The 12,560-nt window shown below is 55.3% G+C and overlaps 1 protein-coding gene across 3 annotated transcripts in view; it reads left to right on the forward strand.

Moving 5' to 3' along the window:
* The first annotated feature begins 231 nt into the window (after positions 1-231).
* Positions 232-12,560, forward strand: part of CLCN4 (chloride voltage-gated channel 4) — a 47,061-nt gene continuing 34,732 nt past the window's right edge. The window contains exon 1 of one of the 3 annotated variants that reach the window (XM_036420478.2): positions 232-372. The gene's annotated coding sequence lies outside the window, so the exon portion shown is untranslated. Of the gene's footprint in view, positions 373-1,572; positions 1,672-12,560 lie in introns of those variants that run through there. The other 2 variants (XM_036420479.2, XM_036420477.2) reach the window with 2 other exon arrangements.

The following is a 12,560-nucleotide window of genomic DNA, read 5'->3' on the forward strand; positions in this document are numbered from 1 at the left end:
GGCCCCTCAGACCGCAGGAGGGCATTTGACAGGGACCCCGCGCCCCATCGGTTCTGGGAGCCCCGGTTGCAGGGCGTCCTGGCTGGGGACTCGGGTTCTCTCAGGGCATGAAGCACCGGTGTAGGCGAAGGAGATTGCCTGCCCGGCCTCCCGGGGCAAGAGGTGCCAGCGCCGGCTGGGCAGGGCTGAGCTGAGTGGCTGGGCCGAGCACGTGACGCCCAGGCTGCGGGGGGCGGGGTGGCCGGGCCTGGGAGTGCGGGGCTGAAATTGACAGTCACCCCTGGCAGGAGAGCGAGTCTCCCTCAGGCCCGGCCCCACAAGAGCAGGTTTCCGTGGCGTCTGAACTCTGATCTCAGGAACCGGAAGCCCCAGGTAAGCTGCCTGTCACCCACACGAACAAACAGGAGGCCGTGACCTAGAAACCACACGCCACTTCGCTGACTTGTCACGTCTGGTGCTGAAAGAAGCGGCAGCCAGGGAGGGCCTGTTAGCCTCACAGGGGGGCTGGCCCCAAGCAGCGATGTGGCCCCCCTGGCGGGGACAGTGGTCAATGGGGTGCGATCTAGAAACAGGAAAGCTGCGGACTGAGGGCCAGCAGCCAGCCGGGCCTGCTGGTGAGACGGTCTGTTCCCCCCTCAGGGCGGGGGCCTGGAGTGAGAAGGTGATTCAGACTCCAGTGGAGCGCACCAGCCTGTGAGACTGGCACACGTGGCTCCCGCCTTGGTCCTGCCCAGCTCAGGCCGCTGCTGCGGGTTGGCAAGGCACGTTGCTATGTTCGCTGCCTGAGTTTTCAAATCTCCCAAATGACCCCGGTTGGAGCTGTCTGGGGCTTTCTAGGCAGGGCTGCTGTCAGTTGTGCACGGGATGTTGACATGGTGCATGCTCTCTGGGACAGTCAAATGACTCACTTCTGCTGAGTGTGAGAAAAGTGAGAAAACGTGAAATAATAGCGCCTGGGAATTAACTCCGTCCTGCCAGGCAGATCAGGTTCCCGGCCAGAAGATTTCAGAAAACAGACATACATGTGTACAACCATGAGCAAGCCACAGGGCCTGATCCTGATTTGAACTAATCAGATGCTCAAGTGTGCGGTACCACTATGCTGTCACTCCCTTTGTTTTTGGCAAACCAAGTTGACATTGGAAAGTCGCTGTTGAGAGTGACCGAAAGCATTATTCATCGGCGCGATTAGCATAACGTTCCCCAATGCACGTGCTTCACACGAATGGCTTTGCGATCATGTTTCACACATGATTGGCAACATTGACCCTCCCTACCAAGGGTGTCCATGCACTCGGCTCGGTTTGCAGACAAGCTGCTTACTGCTCGTTTGCTGAAGACTAAAACACAATGGTTTCCCCTCGCTGCTGACCCCCTCCTGGCGGCTCTCCCGCAATCCTATCGGTGAGGGAGCCCGCGATCCCTTGGCGCCCCTCGGTGCCCGCTCCCAGGGCTGGCGGGGAGCCCCTGGGCACTGGCTCCCTCCTCCCGGGCCTGTCAGGGTCTCGCCCCGCCCCCCGCCAGCACCGCTCCAGGCTCCGGCCCGAGGGGGTCACGTGGGGCGCGGCCCCGCCTGGTGACGTCACCGCGCTCGCGGCCGCTGGAAGAAAGGATGCTCGGGTGCGGGATGCTGTGCAGGTGGGTGGCCGGGCGGCGCGGGCGGCTCTGCAGGTAAGGGGCGCGTCCCCGGACCCCGGCGGCCGGCAGCGCCCCAGAAAGCCGAAGCGGGGTCTCGGGCCGCAGCGCTTTTGCATGCACCCCGGCGCGAGGGGTGTGGGGGGGCGGGAGAGGGGCCGTTGCCCGTCACGCGTGACCTGGATCTTTGCATGCCGCCCCCCCCCCCGAAAGTGGGTGGGGGCCGGCCGGGAAGACCTGGCCTCTGGCCCCGGCGGGAGGGGCGGGATGGATGCAGAATAGAGGGGGCGGGCCTGGCCCTGACAGCCCGCTGGCCGCAGCTGTCATTGTGCGGCGAATAATGGCCCATTTACCGCTTCTCCTGCCGGCCTCTTCCTCAGCGCCGACCCTGATTTCTTTAAAGCAAAAGCTGCTTTGCTCGGAGGGAAGGGAAAGTCCTTCGTCAGCGATTTAAAGAGCTGGATGTGCAATCCAAAGCGTTTTGCATTGTTTTGCAAGGCGCCGGCATTTCGAGGGGATAGCTCATAAATGTATCTCCCCCCCCCCCCAGGTGTTGTGAGTAGATTTAAAAATAGCAGCATCCAATCAAACCACAATCCAATGCAATCCAATTATGCAATGCAGCCTGTAAGGGAAGCATGTGAGGATAAGAGAGAGGGGATCGGCTCCTTTAAGAACACATCTCTTAAGAACAAAATGGTCTTTGGGAGGGGGTGGGTAGAGAGGAGCACCCAAACCCAAGTGTTCCCAGCGTTCTTTGGGGTTCCCTGGCTGAGCAATTAGCTCGCAGAGAGGGGCCATGGTGACTCAGCGGCGGGTGGAAGGGGCAGGTGGCTGTTCCGAGGGGGTGGGGAGGGGGGTGTGGACTCTGAAGTGGGCGGACCCGGGTTCAGATTCCTTCCTCTGGTTCAAAGTCACCCCGAGGCCCGGGGCCGGCCAGGTGTGGTGTGGGCGTCCTTAGGCGGAGCTGGGGCCTGCTTCCCCGGAGGCCCAGCCCTCCCTCTGGGAGCTGGGACACAGGGAGCAGAGGACCCACCAGCAGCTACTGGCCCGCACAGCGATGCGGGGGAGCTGGGGATCCAGGGGCTCCCCCTCCCCCCAGAGCACATGCTGGGTGCGCTGCTGGCTTCCCTATTGCCACGCTCCTCATGTGGCTCTGTGTGGCTTCATCCCACCCTCACTCCTGCCCCGCCGGGCCCAGCCGGGCCCAGCAGCGCTGAGGACAGAGGGGTGCGGCTGAGTTCTGGGTTCCACTTCTGGCTTTGAGGCTGTGTGACCTTGGACGTCACTTTGTGTCTTTGGTCTCAGTTTTTTAATTTTATTTATTTTTTATTATTATTTTTTAATATTTTTTATTAAATTATTATTTTTGTACATATACCAATGCCCCCCCTCCCGTACATACCCTCCCTCCCCAGAGTTTTGTGTCCATTGGTTGTACTTGTATGCATGTATACAAGTCCTTCGGTTGATCTCTTATCTCCCCCTGATCTCCCCAACCTCCCTGCTGTAATTTGACAGTCTGCTTGTTGCTTTACTGTCTCTATATCTATCTTTTGGTTCTTCAGTTTATAATGTTCTTTATCATCCATAAATAAGCGAGGTCATGTGGTGTCTCTCTTTCATTGACTGGCTTGTTTCACTCAGCATGATGTTCTCCAATTTCATCCAGGTTGCTGCAAACGATGAGAATATTTTCTTTTTTATGGCAACATAATATTCCATTGTGTAAATGTACCATAGTTTTTGGATCCAATCATCTGCTGACGGGCACCTAAGCTGTTTCCAAATCCTAGCTATTGTAAATTGTGCTGCTATGAACATAGGGATGCACATATCCTTTCTGATTGATGTTTCTAGCTTCTTGGGATATATTCCTAGGAGTGGGATTACTGGGTCAAATGGGAGTTCCATTTTCAGTTTTTTGAGGAAGCTCCATACTGTTCTCCACAGTGGTTGCACCAGTCTACATTCCCACCAGCAGTGCACGAGGGTTCCTTTTTCTCCGCAACCTCGCCAACACTTGTCGTTTGTTGATTTGTTGATGTTGGCCATTCTGACAGGTGTGAGATGATACTGCATTGTTGTTTTGATTTGCATTTCTCGGATAATTAGTGACTTTGAGCATGTTTTCATGTGCCTCTTAGCCTTCCTTCTGTCTTCTTTTGAGAAGATTCTATTCAGATCCATTGCCCATTTTTTAATTGGGTCATTTATCTTCCTTTTATTAAGTTGTATAAGCTGTCTGAAGATGTTGGAGATTAAACATTTATCAGTGATAACATTTGCAAATCTGTTCATCATCAAAATGTCCATACTTCCCAAAGCAATCTATAGGTTCAATGCACTCCCAATTAAAATACCAACGTCATATTTCACTGACCTAGAAAAAACTCTTCAAAAGTTCATTTGGAACAACAAAAGACCCCGAATAGCCACAGCAATCCTGAGAAAGAAGAGTAAAGTAGGAGGGATCTCAATACCAGATTTCAAAGCCAGTGTATTACAAAGCCAGTGTTCTCAAAACAGCAATGGAATAGAATTGAGAACCCAGATATCAACCCAAATCACTAATGCTCAGTTAATATTTGACAAAGGAGGCACGAACATACAATGGAGTCAAGACAGTTTCTTCAATAAATGGTATTGGGAAAATTGGACAGATATATGTAAAAGAATGAAACTAGATCACCAACTTACACCATACACAAAAATAAACTCAAAATGGATGCAGGCAGGCCTTAAACATAAGACGGGAAACCATAAAAATACTAGAGGCATCCACAGGCAGCAAAATCTCAGACATATGCCAAAAGAACTTCTTCACTGATACTGCCCCTAGGGCAATGGAAGCTAAAGAGAAAATAAACAAATGGGACTACATCAAAATAAAAAGCTTTTTTACAGCAAAGGAAACCATCAACAAAACAACAAGAAAGCCCTCTGTATGGGAGAACATATCAGTTTTTTTTTTTTTAAAGAAAAGAAATTTTTATTGATTTTAGAGGAGAAAGGAGAGGGAGAGAGAGAAAAACATCCATGATGAGAGAGAATCGTGGATCGGCTTGTTCCTGCACACACAACCCCCCCGCCCACTGGGGGTGGTGCCCACAAACCAGGCCTGTGTCCTGACCAGGAATCGAACCCTGACCACCTGGCTCCTAGGTGGATGCTCATCACTGAGCCCTTTCAGCTGGGCGAGCCTCAGTGTCTTTGTACTTGAAGTCACCCAGGAATTCAAACCAGCATTTCTCCAGCTCAGCGCTAGTGAACTTGGGGGGAGCATTCTGTCGCGGTGGGGGTGCTGGGCTGCCACTACCATATGCCAGTAACAAACCTCCCCTTCTCGCCAAGTGTCCACACTGTGACAACCACAAAGTCACCAGACATGGTCCCCTGTGTGTGTATGTGTGTATGTGTATGTGTGTATATGTGTGCATGTGTGTATATGTGTGTATGTGTGTATGTGTGTACATGTGTGTACATGTGTATGTGTGTATGTGTGTACATGTGTATATGTGTGTATATGTGTATGTGTGTATATGTGTGTATGTGTGTACATGTGTGTATGTGTGTGTATATGTGTATATGTGTGTGTGTATATGTGTATATGTGTGTGTGTATGTGTGTGGGGGGGTGTCCACTGCCTAGCTGAGAGCCCCTGATGTCGGAGGTCCCTCCAGGTCCCTCTGGCTCCTGCGCTCTAGAATTCATCTTCCTGTGGGTTGTTTGATGCTGAGCCCCTGGTGGGAGATCGGACGCGCTTCCATGTTGTTGTATGTGCTGGAAACACGACGGGAGGGCTCTTTTAGGAACAGCTGTCAAGCCCTGGCCGGTGTGGCTCAGTGGCTAGAGCGTCAGCCTGAGGACTGAAGGGTCCCAGGTTCCGTTCCGGTCCAAGGCACGATCCCTGACCTTGGTTGGGGAGCACGTGGAGAGACAAACAGTCGATGTGTCTCGCTCTCATCAATGTTTCTCTCTCTCTGTCTCTCCCCCTCCTATCCACTCCGATGGAAAATGCCCTCCGGTGAGGATTAACAATGGCTAAGAAACAGCAGGGGGTCAGCAGGGGGTCACGTGCTTTCGGCTTCAGTGCGGGACTTGCGTCTCCGGCCTGGGCTGCCCTCGGCCAGTGGCTTTGGCCACGGCCCTTCCCCTGAGTCCTGCTCCTGGGCTTTCGGGGATCAGATAGAGTGTGGGGCCTGCATGCTGGGAAGGTTCCAGACAGGACGAGGCCGTGGCAGGGGCACTATGTGTGTGAACTCAGAGTAGCCGGACAGTTGTCCTGGTCTGTCCGGGACGGCAGTGTGTCCCTCTGCCGCTGCCTGGCCCCTGAGGCGCGAGGTGGCAGGGAGCCGGTGTTCCCTGCGGAAGAGCCGCCGTGCGGAGGCTGGCGCAGCTGCCACCTCATCCTCTCGCCGCCACTGGCCTCCCAGGCGGCACCGGGGCCGTCCAGGCAGCTCCTCTGGATGCCACAGCCCAGAGGAGCCCACACCCCCATGTGCATCGGAAGCTGGCACCCAGGGGGCATCGGACCCTGTCTCCGCTCCAGGCCACTCTGGGCAAGAGAACGAGAGGGACTTCTCCATCCGGTGAGACCTACGGGACTGGCCGGCTGCAGGGTCACTTCTGCCGCGGACGCAGCTCTGGAGCCTGGACCTGGGTTTACTTCTCATGGTGCCGGCGGCGGGAGCCAGGGCTGGGGTGCCGGCGAGGTGGGGTTCGGAAAGAGCCCTCTCCGGGCTGCAGAGGCGCCTTCTGTCCTCACGGCAGGAGGGAGCCAGCCAGGGCTCTGGTCTCTTCTTACAAAGACGCTAGTCCATTCAGGAGATCCCCCTTCATGCCTGATCACCCCTCAAAGGCCCGCCTCCTAGCACCATCCTATTGGACACATCCAGTCCTTGACAATAACCACATATAACTTGTAGCTATTTTTAAAATAAGATATTTTATTGATTTTTTACAGAGAAGAAGAGAGAGGGATAGAGAGCTAAAAACATCGATGACAGAGAAATACCCATCGGCTGCCTCCTGCACACCCCCCACTGGGGATATGCCTGCAACCAAGGTGAATGCCCTTGACTGGAATCGAACCTGGGACCTTTCAGTCCACAGGCTGACGATCCATCCACTGAGTCACACTGGTTAGGTGGTTAGGGCTAGCTCCTTTTTTTTTTTTTTTTTTTTTTTTTTTTTTTTTTTTAAGTTTTATTGGTTTCTTAGAGAGAGAAAAAGAGAGGGAGAGAAGATAGAAACATCGATGATAGAGAAACATAGACCGGCTGCCTCCTGCATGCCCCCTTAGTGGAGATGGAGCCCCCAACTCAGGCGTGTGCCTGATTGGGAATCGAACCAGCGACCTCTATGGTGCGTGGGACGATGCTCAATCCACTGAGCCACACCAGCTGGTCATGGCTTGTAGCTCTTGATTGGCTCCTGGCCTGAACAGGCATCTGCACTAGGCATTGTATTTGGTTGTTTCTGTAGCTGCTGATTGGCTGGCAGGAGGAAGCTGCTGGGCGCTTTATGAGACGTGGCGGGCACCCAGCTCAGCCTCCTGGCTCACAAACCGAGGCGCAGGGGCTTCAGGTCCCGTTGTCACCGGCCGGGGTCGCGCTCTGTGCATGCGGCTTGTGCGTGCAGACGCATGCTGACATCGGCAGGGATGCGGTGTTCCGAGAGAACAAGTTACTCTTACACCTAAAAAACCATGTTGGGGATCTCATTCAGAATGGCTAAATAAAGAACACGAATTCTCATACCCATTTCTACATTCAATCTGTTGCAATATCCCATGTCATGTAGCATCTGGAAAATTCTGTACACTTACGAGAAAATCAGGATGGAAAAGGTAACTAATCTGAGATTGTTATAAAATACTGTGACAGCGTGGAACCCCCTGAAGAGTCTTGAAGACCCCCCAGGTGTCCCTGGATCACACTGAGAACCGCTGACTTTCCGAGGGCTCCAGGGAGTGGAGGAGAACAGGATGCGGCAAAGATGCCCATCGGACACCTGTTGGGTCGTTCGGCGTTCCTCACCGGGCTCCTCTGGAGAATGCTCTGTGTGCTCGGGAATGTTTAGAAGAAAAAGCTTTTTTAAAAGATAGGTGCCCTAGCTGGTGTGGCTCAGTGGATAGAGCATCGGCCTGCGGACTGAAGGGTCCCAGGTTCGATTCTGGTCAAGGGCACATGCCTGGGCTGTGGGCTCGATCCCCAGTGTGGGGCGTGCAGGAGGCAGCCGATCAATGATTCTCTCATCATTGATGTTTCTCTCTCTGTCCCTCTCCTTTCCTCTCTGAAATTAATTATATATATAATAAAAGATGGAAAGGAAATGTACACCCTTTGGACATGGGGGGGGGTGATTGAGGTCTTTCGATGAGGAGCGATCCCACCAGAGCCCCAGGGCCCTTGTCTCCAGATGTTTCCATCAGCACGCTCACAGCGCGGCCCCTCCTGTGTCCCTTATTGAGCCCGTCCCCTGCGGAGGGACGAGCGGACCCCCAAAGCCTCTGTCATCAGCCCTGCTGGTACCGTCTGAGGAAAAATGCAGAGAGGAGCTGATCCTCTGCCATCAAGTGCAGTCAGACCGTTTCTCGCACCTCTCTCCTCTCAAGCAGTTTGGTTCTCCCCCAAGCTGTGACCAAGTTGGTCACAGAAAATCTGTCTCGGTTGCGGAGCCAAACTTCAGTTTCCCACCTGACAACTCTCCTGCTGAGGCCTCAGGAGGGCAAAGCGTCTCTCAGGCAGCAGACGAAGGAGAGACATTGCTGGCCAAGTGGACCATTAGCATGATTTTCAAACACGAAGAGGCCGCCCGGAGCGCTGGGGTTACTAAGGAGCAAGGGGCACAGGCAGCTGGAGGCGGGCATGCTGCTGGCCTGGATGAAGGAGAAGCCAGGGGCCGGCAGCACCCCGGAGGCCCCAGCACGTGAGCCAGCCGAGATGCTGCCTGTGGACCTGGGGGCACCGGCATCAGGCTCAGGGGCCCCCGTTAAGGCCAGTGGTTCCATACATGAGAGAAGAGGTGTGTGTTTATAGGTGAGACAGTCCGCTGGGCAGGCGCTGTCCATAAGAAAGGTGAATACGGAATCACTGGGGGTCTGGACCAGATTAATTCAATTCACATTATTTCTAAGGGGAAAAGTGATTGTGTGAACAAATCGCTTCTCGAACAGCCTTTGTGAACAAATTAAGTTGGAGAACTGAGGTTCCACTGTAAAAGTGTGGAACTTACATGTCGGAAGCTAGCTTCAAAATCTAAGCAACCCTGCCCAGCCTCGGCGGCTCAGTGGCTGAGCATCAACCTAGGAACCAGGAGGTCACAGTTCAATTCCCGGTCAGGGCACACGCCCGAGTTGTGGGCTTGATCCCCAGTGTGGGGTGTGCAGGAGGCAGCCAATCCATGATTTTCTCTCATCATTGATGTTTCTCTCTCCCTCCCTCCCTCTCCCTTCCTCTCGGAAACCAATAAAAAATCAAAGCAATCCTTGCATTTTACACATGAGGAAGAGATGTCCAGGGAAGTCAGGGGACTTGCCCAAGGTCACGTGACTGGTAGTGACAGCTGGGGAGGCGCCCAGGTCTCTGGTCGCGTCTACAGAGTCTTCTTTTCTCCCTCTAGGCTCAGACCAGGGACTGTGCATGGCCAGCCCGCCACTGCAAACACGGCACAGAGCATGGGGCATAGTAGGCTCACTAAATGACAAGGGAAAAGACATCAGTATCACGAGATCCACAAAGGCATTTCCGTGGGCGGGAGCTTCAGAGCCATTATTTATTCCCTCGAGTAGCAGGTGTTAGTTGGGTCTCTGCTCTGTATTCAAGCCAGGCATCCTTAACGCTGACGCTCTGGGCATTTGGACTGGAGACTCTATGGCAGGGATGTTCAGTAGTCACCCCTGCTCACCCCCCTCCCCCCCGCCTCTGTTGGGACAACAAACTCCAGACATTGCCCAATGTCCTCTGGTGGGCGAAATTGCCCCCAGGTGAGACCTGCCACTCTAGCCCAGTGGTCTGAAAACTCATTAGTCACCAGAGCCAAATATCAACAGTACAACAATTGGAATTTCTTTTGAGAGCCAAATTTTTAAACTTAAACTTCTTCTAATGCCACTTCTTCAACATAGACTTGCCCAGGCCGTGGTATTTTGTGGAAGAGCCACACTCAAGGGGCCAAAGAGTCACGTGTGGCTCGCGAGCCGCAGTTTGCCGACCACTGCGTTAGGCGATGGGATATTCCGGAGCCAGATGGACAAGGTTTACGCAGGAGGCCAGGATGGACAGCGATGGGTAGAGAATGCTAGTTAGACGGGGCGGCCACAAGGGAGCCAGGAAAAGGAGTGAGGGAGAGCTTTGAGGGCATCATGGGGGGCTGAGAGCTCAGGGCTGAGGGGCAGCCCAGGCGAGGCAGAGCCTGGCATTTCAGGAGCCGCAGGGAGGTCGGGGCCCAGAGGAGAGGGCCTCGGAGAACCGTCAGTGGGAAAGCGCTCGCTCCATGGGCAGCGGGGCAGAGCACATGGGGCTTGGCAGGAAGCCCCCCGCCGGGTTATTCCGGGCACCTGGGCGAGCCTCGCCTGCCCCAGGTTGGTGCTGCCCATGTCATCGCTGTGCTTCCCCATGGCCCTCCCGCCCTGTCAGGGCCACGCAACCAGGCGCGGGGTCACGGGCCAGCAGAGGAGGGCAGGTGCCCGCATGGGGTGCCAGAGGCCGCTGGCAGGCCTGTGGTAGGTGAAGTCACCTGAGTCCTCAGGCCACGGGCTGGCGGCTGCTCTCTTGGCACCAGGGCCTTGCCTGTGCCCAGCTTCTCGCTGCCCTGGCGCCCGGCACATGCTGTCCCTGCGTGAGCTGGCCTGTGGCAGTGCCTGAGGCCAAGTCCCCGGCCCTTTGCTCCTCTCCCTGCGCCTGCTGGGCACAGTCTGTCATCCTCTGCATCTAACAGATTGTTTACAAATATACTTTATTGCTTTCAGAGAGGAAGGGAGAGGGAGAGAAAGAAACATCCATGAGGAGAGAGAATCATGGACTGGCTGCCTCCTGCACGCCCCCCCCCATTGGGGATTGAGACAGCAACCCAAGCGTGTGCCCTGACCAGGAATAGAACCGTGACCTCCTGGTTCATAGGCTGACGCTCAACTCCTGGGCCACACCTGCTGGCTGGCAGGGCCACACCTGTTGAATTTCATTTTCCTGTGAGGGCATGCCCCCCCCCCCCCAGCACAGCGGAGTGCTGTGGAAGGCCATGTCAGAGGGGGAGTCTGAGTTGGTCCCCGAGAGGGAGGAGGGACATGGGGCAGCTGTCATGGGCTAAACTGTGCCCCTCAAAACCCTTGTGAAGGTGCCCAGCCTCTCAGAATGCGACCTCATTTGGAGACAGTGGCTTTATAGAGGTCATCCAGTTCCCATGAGGTCACTAGGGGACCCTCACCCAGCCTGACCAGTGTCCTTACAAGAAGAGGGATTTTGACCCGGCTGGTGTGGCTCAGTGGTTGAGCACTGACCTATGAACCAAGAGGTCAGGGTTCATTTCCCTCTCAGGGCACAGGCCCGGGTTGTGGGCTCCATCCCCAGTAGGGGGAGTGCAGGAGGCAGCCGGTCCATGATTCTCTCTCATCATTGATGCTTCTCTCTCTCTCTCTCTCTCTCTCTCTCTCTCTCTCTCTCTCTCTCTCCCTCCCTCCCTCCCTCCCTCTCTCCCCCTCTCTCTCTCTCCCTGTCTCCCCTTCTCCCTTCTTCTCTGAAATCAATAAATCACTTAACAAAAGAGGGGGTTTCTCCACAGGCACAGAGAGGACAGGGTGAAGGGGCACGAGGCAAAGAGGGCCGTCCAGCAGCCAGGGGGAGAGCACGGGGCAGATGGAAGCAGCCTGCCGTCACCATGGCGACTTCAGGCTTCTGGGCTCGGAACCTTGGGGCCATCTGTTGTCAGAGCCTCAGCCTCTGTCTGTGTTGGCAGCGCCAGCTCTTCTCACGGTGTCCCGGGAAGCGGAGCCTTGCCCGGCCCGGAGGGCAGAGGTAACCCCGCCTGGCTAGGCTGTGGCAGGTTCGGGGAAGGGCGGCCAGTGGGCCCCTCTCAGGGAGCAGGGAGCCCGCGCCCCGTGGCCTGCTGGGCTGTCGGGGAAGAAGGGCTTCGGGCCGGGCTCCCATTGGTGACACTCGGGCCTGTCGCCGGACTTTCCCCACCCCGGTACTTAGCGTGGGCCTGAAGGGGTGGGGTCAGAGCCCTTACAGAGAACACACTAGCTGTGCCCAGCATGTGCCCTAATGGAGCTGTTATTATGATTATGATGATGATTATTTTTTTAAATCCTCACCCGAGGATATTTTTCCATGGATTCTTAGGGAGAGTGGAGGAGAGAGGAAGAGACAGAGAGAAACATCGATGTGAGAGAAACACATCAACTGGTTGCCTCCTGCACAAGCCCCCACCAGGGGCCAGGCCGGGGAGGAGCCTGCAACCGAGGTTCATGCCCTTGACCAGAATCAAACCCGGGACCCTTTGGTCTGCAGGCCGATGCTCTGTCCACTGAGCCACACCTGCCAGGGCTATTGTTATCATCATCATCATCATTATCATCTTCATTTAGGGTATTGCAGATGTCCCCTTCTCCCCGCCACCCAGGCTGTTATTGTGACAGGAGCCTCTGGGAAATTCTCCATCCTTGACCTTGGCTCTGGGCGCATGGCGACCTCCTGCCCCTGATGTGAGGACACCAAGTCCATTGTTTCATCCGAGGCCACGCGGAGTTGGCCTGAGTCCCTTTCCCGTCCGCAGGCTCTGTTCCAACCTGGGCCAGGCAGCCGGAGGCTGGGACGGGGAACAGGCCGGCAGGGAGGGTCCCGCCGGCTCCCAGCCCTGGGGCTCCCAGCCCTGCGGAAGGGAGGCAGCCCAGGTGGAGGGGTGGGAGGCGGCCAGGGAGGAAG

This window comes from Pipistrellus kuhlii, unplaced genomic scaffold, assembly GCF_014108245.1.
Source record: "Pipistrellus kuhlii isolate mPipKuh1 unplaced genomic scaffold, mPipKuh1.p scaffold_m20_p_69, whole genome shotgun sequence".
NCBI classification, from domain to species: domain Eukaryota; kingdom Metazoa; phylum Chordata; class Mammalia; order Chiroptera; family Vespertilionidae; genus Pipistrellus; species Pipistrellus kuhlii.